This window comes from Jatropha curcas, chromosome 2 (genome assembly GCF_041381405.1).
Source record: "Jatropha curcas cultivar XTBG-Jc1 chromosome 2, XTBG_Jcur_1.0, whole genome shotgun sequence".
Taxonomy (NCBI): Eukaryota; Viridiplantae; Streptophyta; class Magnoliopsida; order Malpighiales; family Euphorbiaceae; genus Jatropha; species Jatropha curcas.
In genome coordinates, this window is record NC_143152.1 from 24939589 (window position 1) to 24947434 (window position 7846).

Below are 7846 nucleotides of genomic sequence, written 5' to 3' on the forward strand. Positions count from 1 at the left end.
TTATTTTCTTACACCCTTTTTATAAAGCTGCCATTTGGCCCTCAACTCTATCCTTCATATTTCAATTATTTGGTGCAAAAGAGCAGAAAAGAATAAAAGGGAGTTTTTTTTTTTTTTTTTTTTTTAAATTTTGGGATTTCTATACATGGAGTTTATTATTCTTTCGTCAATTTTAGTGGAACTAATAGATTTGGAGTCATTTGAAGATATAAAAGTTGAGCTGTGGTTTAATACGACCAAACAAAGCATGCGTATCTCCACTTACTTAGTCAACATGATTTCATTTCTACTTATGAAAATTATTATCCTTCAAGTTGGAATCCATAAATATGGTTTATGATTGTAAAATTTTTTCTTTTTTGTTAGCCATGCAAATAATGCAATTAATTTTTTGATTAATGAGCTGGCATAGATATAATTATGATTCTCAAACTATAGGTTTCGATTTTAAAACTACCGATTTTGATTTCTAAAAATATGGAACCAGAATCTAATTATATTTAGGCGGTTTTTATTATGATTTTTAAAACCGTCGGTATAATCAAGTTCCAGTTTGAAATGAAATCATATATATATTTTTTTAAAAAAGTAAATTTAGAGTGATAATAATAATAATAACAATATTGAAAAAACTAAATGAATTTAATAAAAATCTCAACATTTATTTAAAAAAATTTGTAACAAAGTATAAAATAAATTGGGATTCCATTGATAGTTTTTAATTTCTGAAATTTGTTTTTATGATGTTAAATTAGAATTGCTCATTTCAAACTGAAGCCATCAGTCTTAATTCTAAAAATGAGGAACCAAAAATCAATTATAATTACAGCATTTCAATTACAGTCTAAAATCAAAAACCTTTAGCCATAACTTATCTTTTAAATTTGACGGATTTTATTTTAATTTAAAACGGTTTAATATATTGTTTCACCCTGAAATTTATACTGTGTTGCAATTTCACTCTATTTTGATCTATATGTTAATTTCATCCTAAACTTTGATCTTCTATTACAATAACATCCTAAATTGCAATTAAAACTTAGATTAAAAAAAACATACATTAATATGAAACCTACTATTGACTCTAAGTTAACTTAATCCAAATTTACTCACTCACACAAGTTTGTTAAGTATAATTAAGTATATATATTTTTTTCATTCTATAATTATAAACTATAATTGATTATAATTGAAATAACCCGAATTTTTATTTTCAAAGATTTTTTCATTTAAATTTAATAAATCGACGGCCTGGAAATTTATATTAATATTTTAGTGCGAATACTGTGAGGAATCGAACCGAAAACCAATTGAAAAAGCCGAAAACCAGTTGGAAATCGAAGATTTGGGCTGATTCGAACCCGAATCGAACCGAACCAGCCCAAACCATCTAGAAACATCTCCTCCCCTTTTATCTTCAACGCTAATCTCCCTCACTAAGTCAGTCTTGCGCCTCCTGACCACCCACACAGCACCACCGACACTGCCACCGCCGTCTCCTCCTCCTCTCTTCTTCTTCTTCTTCTTCTTCTTCTTCTTCTTCTTTCTTTCTTTCTTTTCTTTTCTTTCTTTCCCTTTCTTCTTCTCTGTGACTGCATCTGCGTCGCGCCCCAACAGCTCCAGCAGAAATGCGAGCCACCATCATGAGCTCAGCCACGTCGCGCCACCTCGCCGCTGCTCCACGCTGCAGTAGCTTCGCCATCGCTGGCGCCTCTCTTCGTTCAAGCCAAGCAGGGACAGAAGGTTGCTCCTCCGATCTGTCCAGGTGAGCGTCGATCCAGCAAGTCTCCGACCACCAGGAGCATATCTGTCGCGCCTGTAGTTGCGCCGCCAGCTGCTCCGCCACCAGGTCGCGCCACCACTGCAAGTCAGCCCCTCCTGCGTTGATCTCAGGTGGTCCAATCGCTTCCAGCACGTGTAGTTTCAATCCGGTACGCGTAAAATCCCAATCCTGCAAGAAAATTATATTTTGGGGTATAAATCAATTTAATAATTTTAGTTAATTAATTTAATTTAATGAATTGTGGTTAATTGAATGTAGTAATTTTAGTTAGTTTAATTTTAGTCATTGGGAGTAGTTAAATTAATTTGAATTTGTCACGACCCAATTCCATGGGCCGGACCGGCACTAGGGCCCAGGTAAGCTTAAGGCCCCCGAGGCCCGTAGTAAGCCTGAAACACCAAAAAATTTATTATCTCAATATAATATTAAACATTCAGCCCATGTTTGTAGGAAATAAATCTCAAGATTTTATTAAATCTCGGCCCAATTTATTAGCTACAACATTCCATAGTTTGGGCCCAATTAACAATACACCACATTTAATATGAGCTCACATAAATATATTGTCTATGTTAATACACGATTAATTATATACAAATTTTACAACTGCGGAGTCACTAACTAATAGATATACATAGATTTTTATACATCTAGACACATAGCAAAATATTTATTGGTCTAGGAAAATTTTCTTTATAGCTCTGCGACGAAGGAACATAGCTTAACCGAATTAAAGAGAAACTTACTTCCTGAAAAATTTAAACAGACATGTGAGTTTCTAAGGAGTAATAATTATTGCACAACACACGCAGTCACACAAATATGTAAACATATCAATCTAGTCATCCGACTAGTTATATGCTCACGCAGCCAGTCACACAAATGACATATCATTAGCACTCACAATCATAAACATCTTCATATAATCACATCACGTGGAAATTAGTCAGTGGCACCACCTGAAACCCCAACGAGCCGTCCTCACACATGGCTCGCCCTCTCATACATGTGCACCAGGGAGCCGATCCCCCATACGGCCAACTGGTCTAATCCTCACTTACCAGTCCTCTCATTGTTTTTCCATTCTCTCTTTTCTTTTCCATACCAACAGGAGGCAACCCGGTGGTCTCCATCCAATCTAGATCATCAAGTGCTCACAACAGGAGGCCACCCTGCGGGCTACAATCAATCTAGATTATCAGGTGCGCAACAACAAGAAGCCATCCTGTGAATTCCCATATAATCTATATCATCAGGTGCACAAGGGGGCGCCGATCTCCCATTTTCCCGGCCGACGGTCAAGTATCATATCATAACCGGATCCATATCACAGACCGTCCTCACAAACCCATGGTGGTCCACTTCATCCCAATTCCACACAAACAAAGCATAGCATTTTCACAACACAATTAATCAAACATTGCAATCAAATGCAGACATATTGATCAGTTGAACACCGTAATGCAATGCACATTAGACATCCATTCTCAAATGCAATTAAATAATAAAATAAATACCATTAACAATAAATAACAACAATAAAATAAATGATAATAATAAACAATAACAATGAAAATAATTAAATACTTAAATATTAAATGAATAATAAAGATAATAAATAAATAAATAATATTAAGAATAAACAAACAATTAAATAAATTATATAATGGAAATAAATAAATAATTGAATAATTCGATGAATAATAATGAAAATAATTAAATAGTTAGAGCATTCTATTTAATATTTATTAAGTTATAGAATTAATCTAAATAGACTTATTAATTGTGTCATTACTTAAAACTAGTCTAAGTTCTATCGAAATTTCGGCAGCATCTCCCCTAAAAATAGGACTATCTACCTGTTTAAATATCACAATAATATATATTAATACACACAGCCCATCCGTCGGGCAATCAATCAATCGAATACCCGTCCTCCTTTAAATAACAATATCGCCATTTAACATCCATAACAACTTGCACAAGCTTAATTCATATTCTAAATAACATCATTTATCAGTCATTGGATACATATGTATGTATATACAAGCATATGTGCATAATTAACTTTCACGATTAATTCTTATTCCATATCTTTTCATTGGTACCTAGGCATGTAAGACTTCAAGCTTAACCTCAGTTACCACTTATTAGAACAAGAAGTTTTACTCTATTCAAATTTACACATTATGTTCTAAGTATCTCGTATCATCCAACTAACAACATCAATAATTAATCACCAATACAAAATTTTAACTTTACTTTATAAGGTTAAGCAAATAACTAAGTAGATAAACAATTGCAAATTTATATTGGCTTAACGTTTATATCCTTCTAGTGTAACTATATATATATATATATATCTTTAATAATTATATGCAATTATAATTTATAAACTCTTCCATTTCCTTGTTATTAATTAAGATCTCGAAATTCCATTTAATGATCCATGAACCATCATCTATTGAATATGAATAAGCATTTATGAATATCTATCGACCTGGAAATAAAAAAAAATACACTTCCTCATCCATATTTGTCTTCTACAACAATTTAATATATTTGCTGCCACTACACAGATTCGTAGTTTTTCTACGCTAAAATCTTAAATTGCACACCAACTAACCAATCTGTTGCAAATATTAGACCTACTACCTCATATGTACACTATCAAACAATAATTTGAAGGAATAATTAAAAATAAAATTCCTAAATTCCAGTTTAATCTCATAGCACACAGGCTGGCAAATTCACTAATCAACTTACCTTACTAAGAGAAAGGTTGGAAATTGCTTACCCAGTTGCGAAAATGTCGGAAAAGTGCAAGACAGAAAGGAAATGCCACTGTCCCTGCCGAAGAACGATATCGCAACTCCTTGCGATTTGCTGCACCAGTATATGAACGACGATGGAGAAGGGGAGAGCGGAGCTACACCGTCGACGGGGATGAAGCTGGAGTCGATCGATCGCCGGAGAGTTGAGCTAAAGAGGCGACGCGATTTCCCGATCACAAACTCGCAAGTCTGCTGTGAGTGTACGCCAGAAACGAAAGGAGAGAGAGAGGAAGGGAGGCGAGGGCTGCTGCAGTGAGGAGGCGACAACGAGGTTGGCGATGGTCTCGGGTGGTCGGAAAAAAAAAGGGAGGGGGAGGTGGTGTCGCGCGCATGGCGCTGGCTCCAGGAAGAAGAAGGGAAAAAGAAAAGAAGAAAAAAAGAAAAAAAAGAAAAGAAAGAAAGAAAAAAAATCTTGGGGCTTCTAGACCATTCCGGTTCGATTCGAACCGGTTTGGTCTAATTCAATGATTCGGCTCAATTTGCTTGGTTTCGAGTTTTTCGCTTGGTTTTCGAAAAATCAAATTGGTTAATGGGTCCAGTTTAGCAATAATAAAATACTAGCCGGTATAATCTCATTGGTGAAAATAAAAAATTTAGTTTTAAATGAAAATTCTACGAAATTAAATTTTCGGGTCGTTTCATCTTCCCTCCTTATAAAAATTCGTCCTCGAAATTTTAGAGATGAGCAAGAAATAGGAATGCAAACTAGAAAAGAAAGCATGTAAGGATATTTAACAAACAAATTATCATTTGATTGACATCCAAGAATAAATGAATGAAAGGTTTCATTATAACTCAAAATGTATTCGTTCAACCATCTATTACATTTATTGTCACTTGATTAAAACTCACAGGAAACTTAAGTCTATTACTATAACCTCGAATTTCTATTGCCAACAATCCTATTAGTGCCACTTGGCTGAAGTTTACGAGAAACTTAAGCTTATTGTCTAATTCTCCAATTACTATCTTCAGACAGCTACTGAAATCTCTTTAGAAAATCTTTCTTTGAATAAACTTTTACAATAAAACGGGATTTATCAAGAAGATGCATAATATATGTCATATATATTTCTCAAAATTATATAATTTTTTTTGAAAATTTAAATTTTCACTAAGTATTCCTTCATGAAAACCCAACATATAGTTTACAAACACAAAACGACTGAAATTTAATTTACTTCTAATATCAAGATTTAACTCGTTTAATTTACATATATTATTATTCAAACTTTTCTTTAATCAAAAATTCAAAAACTTATTACTTTAATTCAAAACTTTAAGAAAAAAAATTCGTCTACGACTTCCGTTGTCTATTATATCATAGGGCACTTCGAAATAACTGTCTGTTAATCCTCGTTAATCGTGATTTATCTAATCACCAACATTTCAAATCTAAGACTTATTACTTACTCTTTCATCTAATACACATCAATACTAATGTCTTCTATGAAAATCTCGTAAGTCCTAACCTAATGCCATCTTAACACCCAAATATCACACCAAACCAATCTCATTATTTCTTATCGTCGAATGCATATATACTAATAACTTCACTTTTCTGTCCATATCATGGACTAGAATTTTTCTAATCTACAGTCTTAACATTTAATTAATGTCTTAATTAGCCATACGTCTACCTATCACTAACTTGAGTCAACTGTATATTTAACTTACCTATCTCATTTGTCCTTAATCAATCAATATTCTCCTATTCAAGTCGAGTAAGGTTTTTTTTTTTTTTTTTTTTTTTTTTTTTTTTTTTTTTTTTTATCTACCACTAACTCCTAATATATATATATTACAATTTGTCAACTATTATGTCTTACCCTTAAACTATCCAAGTTCATTTCTATTGTTATCTTTCTTACTTACACATTAAACAATCCTATACTCCTATTTAGTAGCAACTCAACTTCTGTACCCAAAATTGCCTACCTGACCATTCCAACATTCGTGTTTCTATCTTGACTGCGAACTACCTACTTACCTATATCATTATTATTCTTACCCCTTATTTACCACCCCTTATCTTATCCCACCGGCCCTGTGATATAAATAGACAATTTTTCAAAAATAATTTTTTTTTTTTTTTTCTATATAATAATCAATTTTCAATTTATTTATCATAACACAATTTGAATTCAAAATAAAAATGGGGTTTAAAATTTAAATATCAATATCAAGTAAATAAAACAATAAAAAGAAATTCTAAAGAAATTCAGTAGCCGAACTGAATACTAAAATACCGATTCCTAATCACCCAAAATTCATCAATCCACCATACAATTAGAAAACCTACTTATTCTCTACACTATCCTGTTCACTGATAGGAATAGAGTTCACATGAAAAGTAGTGTACTGGGTGATCAGGCCAATCCACTACCATCAGGTATTACTCTATTCCCTAGCTTAAGGGTTGATAATTGCTTTCGCTCCCGCCTACAGGTATTGTGATGGGTTCATCCTACTATCCATTACTTGCACTCTAATCCTCAATTAGTTCTTCTATAGTTTATGGATCTTCACAATAGGTGTGGGTTTTCCCACCTCATAGGGTCTAGTGCGTCCACCATCCCTAGAGAGGGAAATCATAAAGTTTCCTTCCTTATGTTGGTTACGGCCGATCCCAACATAAAGAAATTTCCTATACTCCGCAGTTGTGTCCCAAAACCCTAACCTAAGCTCTGATACCAACTTTGTCACGACCCAATTCCATGGGCCGGACCGGCACTAGGGCCCAGGTAAGCTTAAGGCCCCCGAGGCCCGTAGTAAGCCTGAAACACAAAAAAATTTATTATCTCAATATAATATTAAACATTCAGCCCATGTTTGTAGGAAATAAATCTCAAGATTTTATTAAATCTCGGCCCAATTTATTAGCTACAACATTCCATAGTTTGGGCCCAATTAACAATACACCACATTTAATATGAGCTCACATAAATATATTGTCTATGTTAATACACGATTAATTATATACAAATTTTACAACTGCGGAGTCACTAACTAATAGATATACATAGATTTTTATACATCTAGACACATAGCAAAATATTTATTGGTCTAGGAAAATTTTCTTTATAGCTCTGCGACGAAGGAACATAGCTTAACCGAATTAAAGAGAAACTTACTTCCTGAAAAATTTAAACAAGACATGTGAGTTTTCTAAGGAGTAATATTATTGCACACACACGCAGTCACACAAATATGTAAACATATCAATCTA